Raw genomic sequence first — 19,368 nt, 5'->3', positions numbered from 1 at the left:
TCCCCCTTAAATCTTGTTTAAATGAATTCCAACAGCAAGGATTAGACAGATATTGACCTATGCCTCCGAAGCAGTAGAGTTGCATTCAAAAGTGAGTTCATGCAGGTCTACTTTCAAGACATTCATATGCAATACTTCATAAGACATGAACAACAACATTCTTATTTTACAACACAGATCAGTTTGCCTAATCAAATATATTACTGGCACAGTGCTAACAACGTTTGCAGAAAGGTTTCACAATAGCTACAAAAAAAGCACATCATATAATAAAAGTAATGAACACCTGATGGTAAGACAGGTCCAAGGCAAGGAGCTAAAATACAAGTTCTAGATTCTTACTTTCCATCTGATCTTGACGTCACTTAACACTTCTTATCAAATCAACTCCTTTTCTGACCTGCCTTGAAAGTCAGGACAGATACTTTATAAAAGCCCTTACAAGGGTTAACTCATTCACACTGGGACAAAGACTCCAGAAAACTCAAGATAATGCAAATGGATTTACTAGTACTGCACACGTAAATCAAGACCCTTCCTAGAGTGGTGATCATTAATATTTCAGAGGAGGAAAAGAAAACAAAGAAGCAAAATGCTGTAATGCATCTAGCTTAATGCACAGCAATTGAGAAACTGGGAATACAGAAATCCATCTCAGATTCCAAGATCTCAGTCTCTGGCACTTCAAAAAGACACTGGTAAGCTCCTGGGCTGCACATTTGTAGGCTGGAAAAGTATTTTGTATGTTTGCCCAGTTCTTACACTCTTCTGTAACATGCCTTAGGTCTCACTCTGTACGTACAGCTATTCCTATTGTGCCATCAAGTGATTGACAAAAAAAAGTGCCTGTAAATGGAACATTCACTTTAAAAGATATTTCCACTTCCTTCCCACCAACTCTTCTTTTTTAGATTAAGATGTAAGGACTTATTCCATCTGAAGTTTTAATCTAGCAGAATCCTGGGATTTTTTACATAGACTCTACAGCCCAGTTAGATTATCCCGCCCCCCCCCCCCCCCCCCCCTTTAATGTAAAGATGCTTCTTAGCATGATATTAACCTACACTATCATACAGAACTTGCTTCTTTCTGAGCCCTTTCTTAAACATCTAATAGCTTTATCTATCCTTTCCATTCTTATGGTTGCATCAAAGCTGCTCCAAAGAACATCTGGCTGACTCCTGGCCTCATTGGCTTTTCACCTCCAAAACTTTATTTATAGTGTGTAATAAATAAAAGTAATACATATATATCTATATATATATGAAACCACATACGTATACAGTTCTTAAAGAAATTGTGTGTTATAAATGCCAGCAACCCTTCTAATGATATTAGCAAGATGAGCTACAAAGAATACATTGCCTCAGTGCACCGCTCTCTCTTGTGAGGCTTCTTTGAAAAGCTCTTTCAAAATAGTGCAGCCAGACTCTTACAGAGATGAACTGATTATGATAGAAGTGCACTCTTCCTTATGACCTCCAAAAATCTTACATTTTGTGCACTGCCTAGAACTAATAGTCATTATGTCCAAGGAGTCCATATACCATTCTTTCATTTCCAAGTTCTGGTCCTCCACAGAATTCATACGGAGCATGTAAAACTTCCAGCAGAAGCTTTTACAATATTTACAGATTATCTTCCTGCTATACACATCCTAGATATTCTTAAGGCATTCTAAATACGAGACACTTACTGTACACAATGAAGAACTGAAGCTGGATTTCACTTGCACAAAGGAAATTTAGGGATTTGGGTCAATGGGATTTGCCCTATTTCAACCTAATAATCAAACCTGACATCTTCACAGAGTAAATAGAACAAGTTTGCACAGACCCAAATCAAATGACAGATCATACATATCACAGATGCATTGATTCAGCTGTGTGCTACTCTCATCACAAAATAAAAGGTCTACAGAAGCTGCACTTAAGGAAGAAAGTCCTGTTTCTGCACGCTTTTAAAATACTTAATGGCATTTGTAACATTTTATACAGTATTTGAAACCACATGGACTGACACATTTAATATCCTCCAAAAAACTTTACTTATTTAATATCTCAAAGTGTAGACATACATTACCAACACAGGTTTATATCTACAGCCATAAAAAGAACTCTCAGCTTTACAGGTAAACTAGAAAGTATAATAAGTGCATTACACTGGCCAAAAAGTCTCCCCTTCTTCCAGAAAATAATCAGTCTTTCATGCATTCTAGTCATCTATTGCTAACTTGTAAGCCACGATTTTAATGAAATACATTTCCCAGGTTATAACAGAGTTTATTTTCCATTTCTGTGAATTTCTGTGTGCCTCCAGTAGATCAAAACTAACAGTCCCAATGCTTCCAACTAAAATTATGCCATTACATACTTGAAAAATTGTCTACTAATTTTATAAAATATTTCTAAATTTAGTATCGTCACAAATTAGCAAGGATTTTGATATAATCACAAAAGCACATACAGTTTATACAATAAACCAATGGAGATATCCTGCTTAATCTATCAGTAGTGTTTTTGCTCCAAAGAAACACTTTTAAAAAAGGAAAATTACAAGAAGCAGTTTGACTACTCAACAAAGGTCTTTTCATACCCAAGAAACAAAAGCATTGTTATGGTTATTAAAGGCACATCCTGGAAAATACTTTGGTTTAGGTAAAACTGCAGACTCTTTCCACCTCCTGTTATTCAGGTTATATTCCACCTACATCTGTCCATGTTTACATACATACATGCATTACATATGTAGCATAATATATGGATGTATATAAATAAAGTCTATTTTTTTGTTAAAGGAACCACCTTTAACAAAAAGGGGCATAATACTAGTTTTGATTAACAGTGCTAGTCTTGCATTTATGGCTATTTTGTTTTTCTTAGAAGAACCATAACAGATGGTGGTTAGATTATTCCAGCTACAACATAGTGCCAATTTTTTCTAACTTTACAAACAAGTACATCCCATTTTTATTCGCACCCAAGAAAGAGTATTAAGATACTAGAGAAGTAGTTGTTCCTCTTCCAAAGATCTCATGTAGATTCTTTCCACAAGAAAAAAAGTAGCAAAAGCATTAACTTACAGATTCAATAATCTTCACTTGACCTATTTCTAAAAAGAATAGGTCGAATTGTTCACAAGACGTAATAAAATTTGTTTACCTTTTAAGTCCAGATAAGACATTTATAATTGTAGTAACTGTTAGTAAAACCTTTTCTTGGTTTTCTTTTGAAATGGGCATCAGGGAAGTAACAACAAAATCATTGTGCTTCATTTCCATTGCTCCAGTGCCACTTCCTCTCCTGTGCAGTCTACCAGAGAAGCAGCAGCTGGCACGGTACAATCAAAAATAGCAAGTGCAAGGACTGCAATAGTTACAATTTAACTGAATGTGAAAAAATAAGCCTTAATTCAGAAAGGATAGAGAGAATACTAGAAAGCTTTAAGACTGAAGCATACGCAATTGATCTTGAAAGAGTTCTTGCTACGTACTGTATACCTTGAAATCTTAAAGCTCAAATTTTTGCTCATTTCGAATGCTACACATATTTTCTTTGTAATTTTTCATTCTACTTTGCTGGAGATGCAACTGTTCGGTTAGAAATCACAAGGAATCTATTCTCCAAGGCTCACCATCCTTTTTTGGTATTTTGGCTGTTCTACAGTACGCTACTGTCAATCCTTTTCACTCCCTAGTACAAGATTCCTCTTCTTTTTCTAGGTGATGTTGCTGAAATATGCAACATAAAACCATCAGACCTTAGGACACCATGGCTAAATAGTGAATAACAATATAGTTTATCTCCTTCTCAGCACGGGATTATTAGGAACACATCAGGTTTTCATGTGGACTCATGTCTGACTACCAAGCCAAGTTCATATTTGGTCTTTACCTGCGAGCTGCTCAAAAACCTAGAAAACCAACAACAAGAAACTAAAAAAAAGGAAAGGAACACTGGCCATCACCACTACTACAACTGATAAAGACTTCATGGGAGACAGAGCTTTCTCACAACTTTTGTTTCCATAAGAAAGTAAGAATTACACTTCACAGTTCCCCATTCATTTACCAGGTGACTTTCTTCCATACTTCCCAACTGAAACAGACCAGCAAACACACTTAGAGCAAAATCCTGCCAGACCACTAGACCATGCACTTTCCATCATCTCCTTTTCAGGCTACAAAAAGGACAGGGAATGAGTAACACATGGCCAAATTACTCAGTATGTTGACTAGCAAGATACAAATGGCATAGGGATAGAAGCAACAATTAATTGGAAGCACTCGCCTAATTAACTTGCTCCTTGCTATCTGAAATGTAAGGCATCACTCCAGGAAGGAAGGGAATTGTATAAAGTTGCTAAATGAAAAGTTTCAAGCAAAAATACTTCTAATTGCCACATTTTATCGCAAAGACACTGCTGCAAATCCTTTCTGCTTGGCTTTCAATAAAAAAAGCCCATCAATCAAGCACCACATTCCTTGGAGCAAGATCTCCAACTCTGGAACAAGAGACCTAGCTCCCAGTTCAATAGCTCAGCAGTAAGCTTCCTACTATCAAGTAATTATTAAGTAACATGGTATTGTTGCAGCCCATTAAATCAGAGGTTAGTACATCTTTATTAACTAACAGACTTGTCACTAATCTCTTGCCACCTGCCAATCCAATTTTGCTGGGGAGCTGAATCCCACAGTGTAAGCACACAGGTGGCATCGCAAGCACTGTGACACCCTTCTCTTCCACTAAGATATCCTCCTACCCCCAGCAGTCGTCTCAATCCTCTAGGACCAAATAAGCCAAGCCCTGGCCATCTCTGCTAAGCAGCAATGCTGCCAGCCAGCAAGGAGAAGAAACACAACTGCTCTCCACTGAGGGAGTAGGGATGCTGTGCAGCTGTGGAGAAACAGTCTGGCAGCAGAAGCACAGCAGGCATAGTGCCAATATCACAGATAAGTTTCTGGGCTTGATCACTTTGATATCATCTAGGACTGCGTACATTTGGAAATATGGTATTCCATCTTATCAGCATTGTTTCCATCCTTATTAGAAAGGTTATCTGCACCTCTCAAAGCAAAAGATGTGAGATTCAGCAAATTCACACATTCCTCTCATAATGCTTCAATTTGCCTCTTCAGACACTCAGATCAGTGGTTTCCTGGACTACAACCATCTTCACAACAGCTGTGATATTTGCCCAGGGACAGAAATTAGGGCCAGGGGGAGGGGGGCAATGTGCAAGAGGGAAATGACTCACTGAGGCTTTGAGTTCAGAGGGAAAAAAGAATTCCACTGTGAGTTCTTCCCGTAACAGCTTCCCACAAACACAATAATTTCCTTCAAGTAGCTAGAGAACAGCTATCTAACTCTGTTCTCCTAATTTAAACATGAAAAGTACATTTAAAATATTCTGCTTTCCCTTCCAAGTTCCTCTCCCTCACTCACTGCACAGTCATACATCAAGTATTTACCTAGCATAATCCCAGCAGTCTGCCATACATAACTTACTCCTAAGAGTAGCCACACAAGCTTCTTCGTGGTGGGACTGGAATAAATTTGGGCCAGACTGTGCATCATCTTATTATTTGTTCAAGTTCTCCTACACACAGGACCAAATTCTGTTGTATAGAATCCCTTAGTATTCTTCAAGGTAGTTTTCTACCTCCGGCTCTTTAGTGGGACAAGAACTCCTAATCTTATAGCAAGACTTGTGTGCCCCTGCTGCAATGGGTATTTTGTCTTCTCAGAAAACCCCTTCTGGTTAGCATTCCGCTGCGTATATTCACCTCCTTACAGCCCTAATGCAAGCCTCCAGCTAGAAATCAAAGGTAAGTACTCTCTCCTAGACACCAAACAACAAAGACTGCACAGGATTGATTGTGCTCCTACAGGTGGCATGCTCACTTTGACAACAGAAAGCATATTTCTCCACACAACACCAAAAGTCTGTATACAGAAATCCCACTCCACAACATACCTACCTGGCGTGATAACAGATTCTGATTAACTGGCTGAAAAATTACAGTGGAAAGCTTGAATGTTTAAGCCTGACTGATTAAAGGCAATTAACAGCTGCAGATGGTCAGCAGCTGTGCAAGTCAGGTCACTCTTTTGCTCAAACATAACCTCACTTTGGTTAGTCATGTTTATAGATCAATTTTGAATTAACTAATTATAAGTCTTTCATCTGTCAATAGGACCTGTAGGCTCATAGTCCAGGTTCCTTGGTGCTAAATTTCTTTCTACGTCATTATCAGGACATAGAGCAGAAAAAATGCTAACCCTTCCAGGAATACAGGCAAGTACAAAAAACTATGAAAAAAGACAACTAGCTCTTACACGTGCCTATGTATCTGAAGTGTACAGTTTTATTAATATAAGGAAATACCAGAAGCTGACTTCTGTATACAGCCTTGGTCAAAACAGTGCAATTGCTAGATTTGTATAAAAGGTTTAAGAGCGAATATAATGAAGGAACAATGTTCAGTAACAACCCATGCCATTTCTGCAATAAGATCATACCACAGTGCTCTGACATAAGAGATGTTCTCACTTGAGAAAGCAACTGTATTGCAATTGTAATACATTGAACTCAGCCTCTCCAGAGTTCCAGCCTGGTCTACGAGAAACAAACAATTATGTGACATGTTGTAATAGAATTACTGTTAAGCAACATCAAGGTAATGATTTACTCTTTTTAGTAGCGTTGTCACAAGATTAGAGACTAATAATTTAAGCCTCTGCTGCTTGGTTGCAGGAACTAGCTCTCAAGGTTAAATACATTCTGGTTTGAATGCCAACTTCAGCCCTTAGATGCATGCAAGCAACTTCTGCTGAAATCAAGGGGAACTAGGTAGACTTTGAGATGAAGTTTGTAGGGATGTGGCATTTAAACCAAAACTTTTTACTTTATAGAAGAGTTTTAACACATTTTACAAATACACCAATAGAGAGATTGTCCCTCACTCATGTCAGAATGTTAGTAAGTACAGTAAGTCTTGTAAAAAAATTTAAGAGAGCTAATAAAACATGAGATGGACTATTTCAAAGATATTTTAAATTGGAATAATGTTTACATGCAGATATTGAAAGGAAATCACAGACCAAGTACAGAGTCTACTTCTACAGCTTCAACAGGATATAACCCCCAAAATCATAGTTCATAACACTTTTTAAACTCAAATTGAGTTTTTTCCTCCCACCTCAACAGACTACCATTTATTTAATAGGAAAATATGCAAATACTCACAAAAATTACTGTTTCCAGAATGATGATTAATGTCTATACTACAGTAGCTGAAGTTAAAAATAGAACGGCGAAACAAAGCTTCCTACCAAACCACTTTGGGGGTTTTTTTGTCTTACAAGCCATATTTCACCAGACAAGACCGACGTATCCACAACATTATCTACTTCCGCCTCTCTTCTTCCTTTTTTGTTACTAAGCAGTTATTACACTAAAAAATTAAAATGTGTAACACATGCTTTTAACACTTTACTAGAATCCGTGTCAGGATCTGAGATGCTGCCCTGAAGTGCTGCATAAATAAAGATAAAGTCATCTCAGTGACTGATTGCAGCAGAGTGAAGCTCTCCTGGGGAGCAGGAAGCTTATTTGTCTGGAGAACTGAGCATGAAAGTGGAAACTGATGTGCTAAGTAAGATTCCTTCCTCTAAGGGTTCTTGGTTTTTATTTTACGTATCTTTAAATGCAAAATTCAGTGCTAATACAAGATGAAGCTGGAGTTAAAGTAATCTCAATTTAAGAACACTTAGAATTTAAGTCTTGTTTTTGTTTAAGGATTAGTTATTAAATTGCACAGCACAGGTTCATGGTTCGTCTAAATAGGAAGACTGCCAGCTAAACTAGACCTGACCTTATTTCCATCTGTTAAAGCAGAATAACACCAGAAGATGCAGTTCAGCTGGCAGTTCCAGGCTGGCTAACCTGAACAACAAAAAAGTGCATTTATCCTTAGGAACAACGGAGTTCAGGTCACTGAAGCCCAGTCTAAATTCACACTCTTATCCTAATAGAGAGAAAACCCACACATGCAGACTACATTTCCATCACCCAGTATGCTGTATTTTGGTTTTTTTTTTTACCAAAGTAGTACTAAACCTAGGAATCCTAAATCTTCCTAACTCCTTTTACTACTCTGTCTCCTCTTGTTTATTTGGATATGCTTCAAACTCTGGAGAAATCCTTTGCTTGTAGTCATGTCTGTTACGCGCAAATCACCTTTCATGATGAGTCTTGTAGCACACATCATCTCTCTCTCTTTAGTCAACACTTAGACAAAGATCTCTGAGGTAGCAACAGTTCCAGGCATGCACACTGGTGACACTGGATTCTCCCAGCCTCTTCCTTCCAAGTACTCCCAGAAGCAAGACTGAGGAATATCATTCAAACTACACAATGCAGGGGGTTTTTTCTACAGCAAGTTGGAACTAATCACTTAACTGGAAGTTGATAACCAGTAGTAAGCCGGGACGCTGGAAACATAAAATTAGCTGTAAAACAGGAGTTGAACTGTAACATAAGACACTAAGAGCCAGTGGTAAGAACTGGGTCCTTTAGTAAATTTCTGGTCTCTATATAGCTCCTCCTCCTCTGCTCGGGTGTTAGCAGCCGCTGTCCAGAAGCACTGGTCGGTCAGTGTGGGGGTTTCTTTTTTTAAACTCACTGAAACTACACCAAAACTAATACAGTGCCTGAATTCTAGCATCACTGCAGTACCGCTCCATATATGCAAAAAGCATATTGCAGTATTGCTGCACAGCAGAGTCAAAAATAATTGGCAAGAGAAATAGTATAGTTGATCCACCTCCAGTCTTCCTGTCACTCCATCAATTTTGACAAAGAAAGGAGAAAACAAAAAAATCCATCTCTACCTGAAGACTCAGGCCACAGGCTGTTACCACTCCCATAGGTATGCTGAATGGTAAAAAGACAGCAATACAATTATTGGATAGGGGGAACAGGGGCAGAGAAGGTGAACAAACACAAGAAAGCTGAACACACTAAGGAAAGAATGACTACACCCTGACGTAGTGAGTCTCAATCCACATGACAACAAGACAGCTGCTCCAGTCTGTGAAACAGTTATCTCCTTTACCGGGAAAAAATTATGCTTTATCTATACAGAAACTCCTAAATTAATTCAGACTCTGAGAACTGAAATAATTCAATGACCTGTGAACTCTGCAAAGTGTCCAGAGACCCAGAAAGGCATCCTTATTATTATATTTTATATATATAAAAGAATTATTATTAGTTATCATATTTCAGTAGTACTGAATGCTGGCAACTAAATTTGAGTCATGCTTCTTTTGATGCTCCAGCTACTACACCAAGAGATTTTAGTTTCTGGGGTTTTCAAACTGCATATTATCCTTTCAATTACCAGAAAGGCTTAAAATATACAGTACAGGCCCCCTGAAAGAAAGTGAATAAGTGTTTGCTTAAAATATATAGAATTCCCTCTTCTTTGGGACCTCATTCACAACCTTTGCATATTTGTACTGTGTTCCTAACAAAAAAACCCCAACCAAACAACCCCACAACCTTAAGTTTCAGGTGTTTCGTGCTCACAGAAAGAATTAAACATTACTCGGCATGACCACCAGATTTCTTAAAGAATTATTAAGGCTGTTACCTCGCTCAGTTGTTGCTCCCATATGAGTTCTGATGGAAATACCATTTTAATATTTTGAGGAAACCATCGGGAATGGAAAATTTCCTGTCTGAAGAGCCCTTACAGGCGAGTTCATAATTAAAGGCATAAATCCAAGTTTCTCCTAGTACTCTCATTTATGGCAAAGCTGAAGGGATAATGAAATAAAAGCCTTGGTTAAATACATTCAATAACTTTCCTGTTTGGGGGTTGTATTATATTCCCTGCACTGAAACAATCAAGAACATCAATGAAGTGTTCTACAGCGATACATGCAAGTCCTTTGTGCATGCATGTGTCAGGAGGAGATGATATTGTACATGTAAACAAAGTTTACTTGCAATCTCTACTACATCAAGCAACAACAATCATAATCTGTTTATGTGGACCACTCTACAGTTTTTGTAAAGTGATCTCAAATATGTGTACAGAAATTAAGTTGTCTAAATGTTCCTTCGGAGAGTGAAAGCCATTTCCATGCTTTAAAAGTCTCTGTAGGCACTTAATCCACTCAGAATTATCAGGAATTACCAGTCATCCCCAAGTGCTCACACACTACAATATACAGCACCACTGCCTACACAGAGTCAGACATACTATGAAGAACAGAACCCAGAATTCCCATCTTCTTGTCCTAACATATCCAAGGAAATACTTTACAATGACAGAAACAAATCTCATGTTTTTGTAAGTTACTGTAGAGCGGCTGCATGTAACTATGGGAAAAGTGTTTACCTGCTAAAAATGTACCGATGCAAAGCTAGCTTGAATTGGGAAGTTTCTTCTTTGACAAATTAACACTAGAAGAGCAACATAGGGAGGTGGAGAATTAAAGACATATGAATTCCCTGAAGACAGAACAGAGCTAATGATTCAAATGTACCTACTATTCCATTAGGACAGAAGCCATCCTGATCATACATTATTACTGAGGTACAGTTTGTCAGCCAATGTTGTAACAGTGTAAATAAAATAAAAATTCAGAAAGCTTTAACCACTTTAACCATAACCAGTTGAGCAGTGAGAATTTTCAAACAAAGAGGACAAAACCAGCAGTTCCCCAGCCTTCTTAGAGTTTTATCTGTGGCCTTTCTGGACAGGTAAGACTGTAAGAAAGCAACAGTCTGTTTTCCCTACCTCTAGGCAACCACAGACAGGCAGATCAATCCAGCAACAAGATTCAGTAAGCAGCTATTCTTGAACTTAGCTGATATGAAATAAGCAGAGCTTTGCCTATTTAGCTCAGTTCTTTACAAATCTTTTAGGAGACAGATCCAGAATGTCCACTTTCCACGAAGCTAAGATTTGTCAGAACTACTTTAGAGAGAGCCCTAATTCAGGGATACCTGAATTAGTCTGGTTAAACCATCCCATGACTGTGGCAGGAAGATGCAACAGCATCCTTAAAACTGGCATGCAAGATATTATCTTTTTGGCTCCTAAGAACAAAGTTTGCAGGAGCTGAAGACTTAAGTGTTGCCAAGGTCTGATTTCTGTATGATTGTAATTCCTTCTCCACACTGTTCATCATCTTCAAATATCGTTCTGCCAAAGATACTCAGATACGTGTAACCACTGCAATAACAACACCCTGGAAGAGATAAGAACTTGGTCATTACTGGAAATGGGCTGGCATGCAAGTAAAATAAATAACTTCAGTTACCCTGGTATGCTGGGATAGGGAGAAAACAACATTTAGGTTTGTTTCCATAGGAAGTCATATCTCTGCATTCTCCCCTAACTATTGCCCTGTTTAAAATCCATCCCTTACTTCGGGAAAAATAGTTTTCAGATTCCTGCATGAATTAAATGAAACATGGACTCTTCAACCCCCTTTCTTTTTAACAAAGAAATAAGAAATTCAGCATAGGAGTTTATGGAGAAGAGGCAAGATTGAAAAAATTCTAACAGGTCTTGGAAAAATAGTGCGGAAACAGCATATTCCTCTTAGAAAGCATGGTGTACTGATAATTCTGTAATATGTTCTGGTCTAGTCCTCTGTCTTAAGCAAGCAATCTAATGATACATATGCTTCTAATATATAGCATGATAAGTAATTCCTTAAAGTTTGCAATGATACCCAGTGTGATTACACTGATCAAAAACCTCAGTGCCTTCAATTCTTTCCTCAATGCATCACAAAAGGCATAACTTGTCTAGACTTCCTAGCATAAGACAAATAGAAGAGGTGTTGATTAACAGGAGTTAGCAACAGTTCAGAAATATTAGTGGAACAGAGTGTGATATATGTGATAATAGCATAAAAATGCACATTCTATTTAGTATCATATTTAGGGAAATGTATTGTGTCTCTCAGATTACCTCTGAGGCTGCCTTAAAACCCTCTGATTTCCAGACTCCTAGCTCCATTCCAGACACTGTTTTTTCCACTACAGTAAACGTTCAAAAGGAGATGTGAAGCAATACCATGAGGAAATGCCTTTATGAAATAAGTTTACTGTAAAAAAAGACCAGAAGAATGCTTAGCTACGCAAGAGAGGAGCAGCCATCTAGGAGGTTATTTTCTCTCTTCCCTCAGAAATCCCCATCAGAAGACAAAACACATCACAGAAGAATCATCGTATCAATCAATACCTTCATATTTAAACAAAACCAATTTACTTTGGAAATCCCCTAGTAACTGTTCTAAGTTCTCACCATTGTTTACAGACCTATCCATCAATTTTGCTGAGAGTTTGACCTTGTATGAACCTTCCTGCAAGGTCCAATAGAAGTAGTAAGCCAAGATCCTGGCCCTACAGCAATACAAACTATCAGTTTTACAATTAATAGGGTTACTTACATCTGTAAATACTTTTAAGATCAGGGCTTAAGCCAGCAACAATTAATTGACACAATATTTGCAGGGCTACACATTCCAAACAACTTATGAAACTGCTGGATAGTCTGATGAAAGCATAAGTTACCCATTGTCTAACATCTCATGTCAAACAGACTGGAAGATATACCAACAGCAAGTCAATGTCATCAAGTTAAAACACTTGATATTAGTCTATTACTGCAATCGTACCATATTGTAATGCATAACAATAAAGGTACAATCAACCTAAGGACTACCAGGCAAAGAGCAAACAATGTAACCACAAGGGTTAGAGTGTTAAAAGCACTTTTCCTACAGGTAAAATGACAAATACATACATGCCTTTTGGTCATCCATGTTTGTGTTTTAGTGTTGTAAGGAATAAGTTGCTAGTTTTTAATGCATTTTCATTTCTACTTTGTATTCATTACCAAAGTGGCTGCCATGTTTGGTTTTCTATCAAAGGAGACTACTCCATGTCTACCTAAGTAAGAAATTCTAGAAGACCCTGCACACCCCCAGTCTTGGGTTTGGGTTTCTGGGATGCCTTTTTTTTTTTTTTTTTTTTTTTTTTTTGTGGTGGTGGTGTTAGGGGGTAACTAAGCTTTCTAACAAAATTAGACTGGAACTCTGGTCTTAGAAGTACAGGGAGTTCATCTGCCTGCAGGAGCTTGCAGAATCACAGTCAGTTTATCAGACTGGCCTCAAACACAGGAACTCTTACTCAGACAGCCCTGCCTGAGATGCCTGCAGGAATTTATCTTGGTGTACTCATTCTTACTGGTTTGAAAACTTTAAACCTTTTTCAGAACAGGCATCTCTATTTCCCTCCTTTATAACTTAAAGCTCTTTATTTTTTAGATGTAGCATCAAGTTTGTCACGCTTTGCAGAGAAGTTTATGGAGAACTGGGAGACTTTAAAACAAAAGAATTACAAACAGGAAACAGCATTTAACCCACCACTAAGCTGACCCAGAACTGACTCCTCAGTTACAGAATATTGGCAAGGGGTATATCTATTAATCAGCTCTCTTGCAACAGAAAGATGGCTCCAAAATACAGTAACAGGAAGGGAAAGAAACATGTTACGCCTAAAAGAAAAACAGCAAGTTAATTCCACTTTTGTCTGTAGCATGAAAGAAGTATGTGAATGAAATAAACTGCAGAGGCTCCAGCTCTACAATTTCCTGTACAATCAAAAACAAACAGAGGCGATGTATAATTACTCAGATCTGAATTTGTTTCACAACCCCTAAGACATTAGCACTAAGAGCAGGGTGAAAGTGGAAATTCACTTTTCACAGCATGAAACACACCAATTTAGTGCAACTAATTTCACATGGGAAAGCAAAATCCTGTCTGTGCCTCGGCAAGCCAGAGCGCATACACCGCTGGGCAACATTACTTCTTCTGTAATGATGAAGTTAGACAAGGCACAAGGTTCAGTCCCACTACTGTTCTTTGCTGGCATCATCAAGACCCAGAAACCGAGGTATTATCAGACAGAAGGGTAGGAGGGGAAACATTTATCCACCTTCTCAATTCATTCTGGATAGCAGTATCTTAAAGTTGCTACCAATTTGCACCGGTCCCTCGTGGGGAAAAAAGCTGACAAATTAAACAAACACGTGCCAGGTGTCCTTGCTTTCTAGTGATACAAGCAGCGCAGCACATGGCCTGCACAGAGCCTGCACCTGTAGATGCACAGGAACTTCAAACGCAGAAGTAACAGCCTGACCCAAGGAATTATGAGGGAGCTCCCGAGACTGAAGGGATATGAAGAAGATAGGAATAATGAAGCAAATACTGTCAAAAATGCCTTTGTGCTCTATACTTCATCTCTAAAAAGTTTTGCCTCAACCTTTAACATGTATTTATGTTCTCGCTGGAAATGCTAGGCAATTACTCCTGACCTCGCAACTCAACACTAAACCCAAAGCTCGGTGTAAGCAGGGAAACAGTGCAGTTCTTCCACCCTTTCCTTCCCGGAGGGAAGCACCTACACTGCTGCTCTTTCCCCTGAAGAGCCTTTCCTCCTCTCAGGGGCGGGCGGGCTCCCACTGCCCAGCTGTCTCTGTCCCACGTTCCACCTGCAAGCGACCAAAGCGGCACCGAACCGAAGGTGCCAGCCCCTGGGACAGGGAAACACGAGGCGCCTTCCCACCGCTTCCCTCGGCGGCGGGCACGGCAGCATCCCCACCGCCGCGCCATGGGTCACCTGCGATCCCACCGACACGCAGCTGCGGAAGGACACGGACCGAACCCAGGGAAACTTCCAGAAGTCCTTCATGAGGGAAACCGGCCTCCCCCCAGCACCCCCACGCCAGGCGGCAGCTCCCGGGGCCGCCGGCGGGCTGTCCCGCCAGGCTCCCGCTGACTCACCTCGGCAGTCTCCCGGCGCCCCGCGGCACCGCGCTGAGCCGGCGAGAAAGGGGACGCGGATGCGCGTGACGCCCCTTCCCGCCACCCCCGCCACGGGGCCCCGCGCGGGTCCGTGAGGGGGGACGGGGGCGCGGGGGGCAGCGGGCGGCTCGCGGGAACGCCTCCGCCTCCCGGTGCCGCCGGGAGGGCTCCGTGCGGAGCAGCGCTTACCTCAACCGCCCGGCCCGGCCCGGCTCGGCTCGGCTCAGCTCCGCGGGCGGCAGCCGCCGCGCCCGCCACTCATCCCCGCTCCGCGGCCGACAGCGCGCCCAGCGCCCGCCCCTTCCTTCACCTGCCGGCACGGGCCCGCCCCACCGGTGGGAGCTGCCGGCGGCACAGCCGCGCCGCGCTACTCCGGCCTGCCCCGCCGCCAGGGGAGCTGGGCGGGCGCTGGGCTGGGCTGGGCTGGGCTGGGCAGCGCTGGGCAGCGCTGGGCAGCGCCGGGTCGGTAGGGGCGGGTGTTGTCTGGCATCGGTCTGACACGGGCCCCTACCTGGAAGACACCGGGGGAAGGGAGAAAGCGGCTCGTAACGTACCTGCAGATGGTGACGAGCCTTTGCCAGAGTCCTGTGTCCATCGGGAAGCGGGTGGAGGCGCCGCTGGGCGGGCGGCCATGGCCCCTCGGGCCCGGGGAGGGCACGGCGGGCGGTGGCAGCCTGGCCGTGAGGGCGCCGGCCGGCTCTCCGGGCCGCTGGGGGCCGCCGTGCCCTGGTACCGGTGCCAGCGGCGCTGCAGGGCGGGCCCGGGGCCGGCAGAGCCCGGGGTCCCCGCACCGTGCTGGCTGCAGGCTGGCTGGCACGCTGGCGCTGGGTCGTCCCTGCACTCGACTCCCATTCCATCCAGCTTTTCCCCATATCCACGGTAGCTAGACCCCATCACTCTGAGGTTTACCTGTACCCCCAAGAGATGTTACATAGTTGGAAAGGTATTTTTAAGTGCTCTAAAAGGTGACTTCTAAAATTTGGCAAGATGAAGTTCACCTCATTCTCACATGTTAATTGTTAAAATCATAAATTAGTATTTTGGATTCTCTTGGGCTTTTCTTTGTTTCTCCATTTGCCTTTTATTACTTCCCAGATTTATTTTTCTAAGGAAAAAAAATGTATTTTTTTTTTCAAATAAGATGAACAGAAAAGTGAAAAATCAAACCAACATTTAAAAATATCCCAAAGCATAATATTTAAAAACACCAAAAAGTTATTTAAATAATGCTCAGCAACTTCGAATGCATTTTTTTGTCTTGTCAAAATTATAGACAAAGTAGTATTACTACTGTAAGAGTACTGGCATGAGAGGTAGTGGTCAGTTTTAACTCCATTTACTTTTATTACAAGAATGTAACTGAAAATGAGCACTTAATAAAGCAATTTTCCTCGAACACTGATCTTTGCATAATTCTCTAGGTTTATTTGAATACAAACCAGCAGATTCCTTTGGTGATTATTCAGTTAATACGTTAGGTTTTAAAGACTTTAACCTTTACAATGGTATTACAGTAGTTCCTGGTGTCAGAAAATAAGGTGGCGTGATGCATCCTGTGAATGCCATTAATTAGTATATTTCTTTGTCATTCACAGGAATCTGCAGTATGAAGCAGGAAAGAGAATCCCTCTTCTGAATACAATAGCGTACTTGGTCTGTGCAATGAAGCCCTGTGTTCTAAGTAAACGGACACTGCCAAAAGCTGGTTAGGAAATTGGGTTTAAGGGTGATCCTTGACTGATGTATAATATAAATGCAGCACTGTTAACATCTACTGTTGGATTTGAAGGAGTCTCTACATGAAGAAAAAGATCATTTCTGAGTACAAGGGAGTAATTGCACTGGCAGGGCCTAAGGAAAATGAAATTCCATACACTTTCCCACAGCATGTATCTCAGTTGCAGCCAGCAGCAGCCTTTACCCTGGCCTTAGCTCTCTGTTGCACAGGCTGCCAACTGTGTATAACTATGGGCAGGCTGTGTAACACAATTAAGTCCCACATGAAGACCACAAAAAGGAAAGCTGTATGTAGCACTTCTACTGATTCCAGTGCAAGTTCTGTGTCAGAACATCCTGACTTTGTTGGTGGAAATTACAGCATTTATTTTCCTGCCTGACTAAACCCAGAACTTTCAGTCTCCAGAGAAGACAGATTAGTGCATTGACAGCATTGAGCTGAGGCAGGTTTGGGGAACCTTCATTTTGTTGGCTGAATATGCCCTGTGACTTCATTTGATAGGGTACAGCCCATGATTAAAATTTGCGTGTGTTATTACTGGATAGCAGAGCATTAACCTGTGTGGTCTGCCAAATGTTCTGGAAAGGCATATTTGGTCCTGTTTGGTCCTGCTCCATATTGGAAAATGTTCCCCACCCCCAAACTGAAGGCTAAACTGACACGTCTTTATACAAACTCTATTACAGGGTAACAGGCCCTTCTCCATCTCTCTTCCCAGTTGAGTTTGCCTTTTGTACAAGCTAAGCTTTCCGCATGACCTAAATTGCATGCAGTGTTCCAGCTGAAAGGACTCAAACGCTTATTCTTCCTGAAAACACTGTTCCCAGTACCTTTTAGGATCACACTCATGTAATGCCAGGAAAACATATTTATTTTATGAGCTTGGTCCTAGTTTTCTCAAATTGATGAACTCGTTACTTGTATATAAAGCTTTTGCCAGCTTACAACTGTATTATATACAATTGAACTTACATTATTCTAGTCATTGAAGCCATCCAGTTATTTTGAATTGCAATAATCTGTAGCAAGGAAACATCCCAACTTCATTTCATCAGTAAATATAACATTACCTTAATCTAAAAAGTCCGTGCTCTTAGCAAAGAGAATGGTCAGACTAGTCTGGCATTGTCTACTTTGGGGGAAAAAAAAAAATCAATTTTATCCCATTTACCTCTACATGCTTAATTTTTTTTCTCTTCAAATTTGCATATCAGTTTGAAGGGATATAGCTGCGATGTTGCTTTCACCTCCATTCTTCTTCAACACAGAATTTGCATAAGCCTCATTATCAAAAACAGTATGTGATTTTTAGCTGGACTGGGTTCCCAAAGTAACAGACTTATGAAAATATTTATTTGTGATTTCATTAGTCAGCTTACCCAGAATTCTGAGAAAGATGCTGTCCTTCACTGCATTGCAGCCCTGCTTCCTCTTTCCCAGTTCTCTTTTTTTTTCTCTTTTTTTAATGTGCTTGCCAACCCTTGGTCTATTTGCTATAATTTTCTTCACATGTCTAATTTAGCTTGACTTTTGGCAAGTCTCATTTCCTGGGCTTGAGGCACGGTTTACATTTGCTGATCACTCTGTCCTTCTGTTTCCTGCAGAATCTCTGCTTATACCAGATTTCCCACTTGTGATGGCTCGCTACACACTTTGAGCTCTAGCTGCTCTGTAAAAGTTTCTTTCCTTGCTTTTTATGCACTCACGTGGCACAGAAGTTGAAAAGAGCCCAGTGTAAACTGTCTGCACCAAACCAAGCATCATCCAAAATGCTAACCTGGGTAGGGGTAAAAGTGGAGTGGGAGGGTTGCTTGGGTTTTTGTTTTGTTGGAACGCTATCAATTACCTTGTAAAAACTATGCTAAAACATACTCACTCGCAAGGAAATAGAAACATTTGTGTCAAATTTCAGGTACTTGTATTCTGCTGGAAAAGTATTAGAGAATTCTGTAACTACAAAAATAAAGACGTGCCAGATTAAAAGCTGGTACTGTGACACTAACAAGATTCCAGCTATGGGATTCAGGACCGGATCACCTATTTAAATATGCAACACACCTAATGCTTTAAATATGTTCAGGTATTTCTCAATCTATTGTTCTACTCCAGAATCATGGCCAGTGTTGATTTTCCTTGCTGCTGTTTCTTTTAGTTGCTATCCCAACCTGGGAATGCAGACTGAAAGCACAAATCTGGCTCCAGAGGCACTATCACAGGGGGCCCTAATGGGGCCTCTCAGCAGCAGTGCGGTACTTACAAATAATAGTATTCGCTTTGAGAGGTACAAGGATTCTGATTGTTCTCCCCAAAAGGCACACATTAAAATGACAATATATTTCGGTACAAAGAGGGTACTTTGTTAGCAATGCCAGAGAAACATAAAAAATTTTTAAATTCCAAAGAGAAAAAGATCTAAAAGAGAGCAAATGTTTTCATTAGTGATATTCTCTGTTGTGTTTATAGGACTTTTACCAAACCTTTGGTAAAAATAAAACCTCTGTTTTGGCTTTTTTTTTGTTGGGTTGTTGTTTGGCGTTTTTTTAATGCTGACAAATACTGCAATTAATTTGTTACATAACATATTCCAGAGCCCAAGTGTATCCCTGTGGAGACAGAACAATTCATTATGGATGGAGGAAGCAGGCCAGAAAAAGCAAGGCTTCGTGAAGGCATTTTGCCCACTTCTGTCACACTTTCGGCTGAAGCTTTAAGGAAATAAACTCACTAATA

The 19,368-nt window shown here is 40.7% G+C and overlaps 1 protein-coding gene across 3 annotated transcripts in view; it reads right to left on the bottom strand.

The window, feature by feature from the left end:
* SH3BP2 (SH3 domain binding protein 2) overlaps positions 1-19,368 on the bottom strand; it is a 92,803-nt gene that overhangs the window by 24,606 nt on the left and 48,829 nt on the right. Inside the window, exon 1 of one of the 3 annotated variants that reach the window (XM_055794136.1) lies at positions 15,090-15,281. The exons of 1 other annotated variant lie outside the window; for it this stretch is intronic. The gene's annotated coding sequence lies outside the window, so the exon portion shown is untranslated. Of the gene's footprint in view, positions 1-14,879; positions 15,024-15,089; positions 15,282-19,368 lie in introns of those variants that run through there. One more of the 3 variants, XM_027791063.2, reaches the window with a different exon arrangement.

Source organism: Falco peregrinus, chromosome 2, assembly GCF_023634155.1.
Source record: "Falco peregrinus isolate bFalPer1 chromosome 2, bFalPer1.pri, whole genome shotgun sequence".
In the NCBI taxonomy this organism is placed as follows: Eukaryota; Metazoa; Chordata; class Aves; order Falconiformes; family Falconidae; genus Falco; species Falco peregrinus.
Note: the sequence above shows the minus strand (reverse complement) of the source record. Positions and strands in the feature narration are given on the sequence as shown.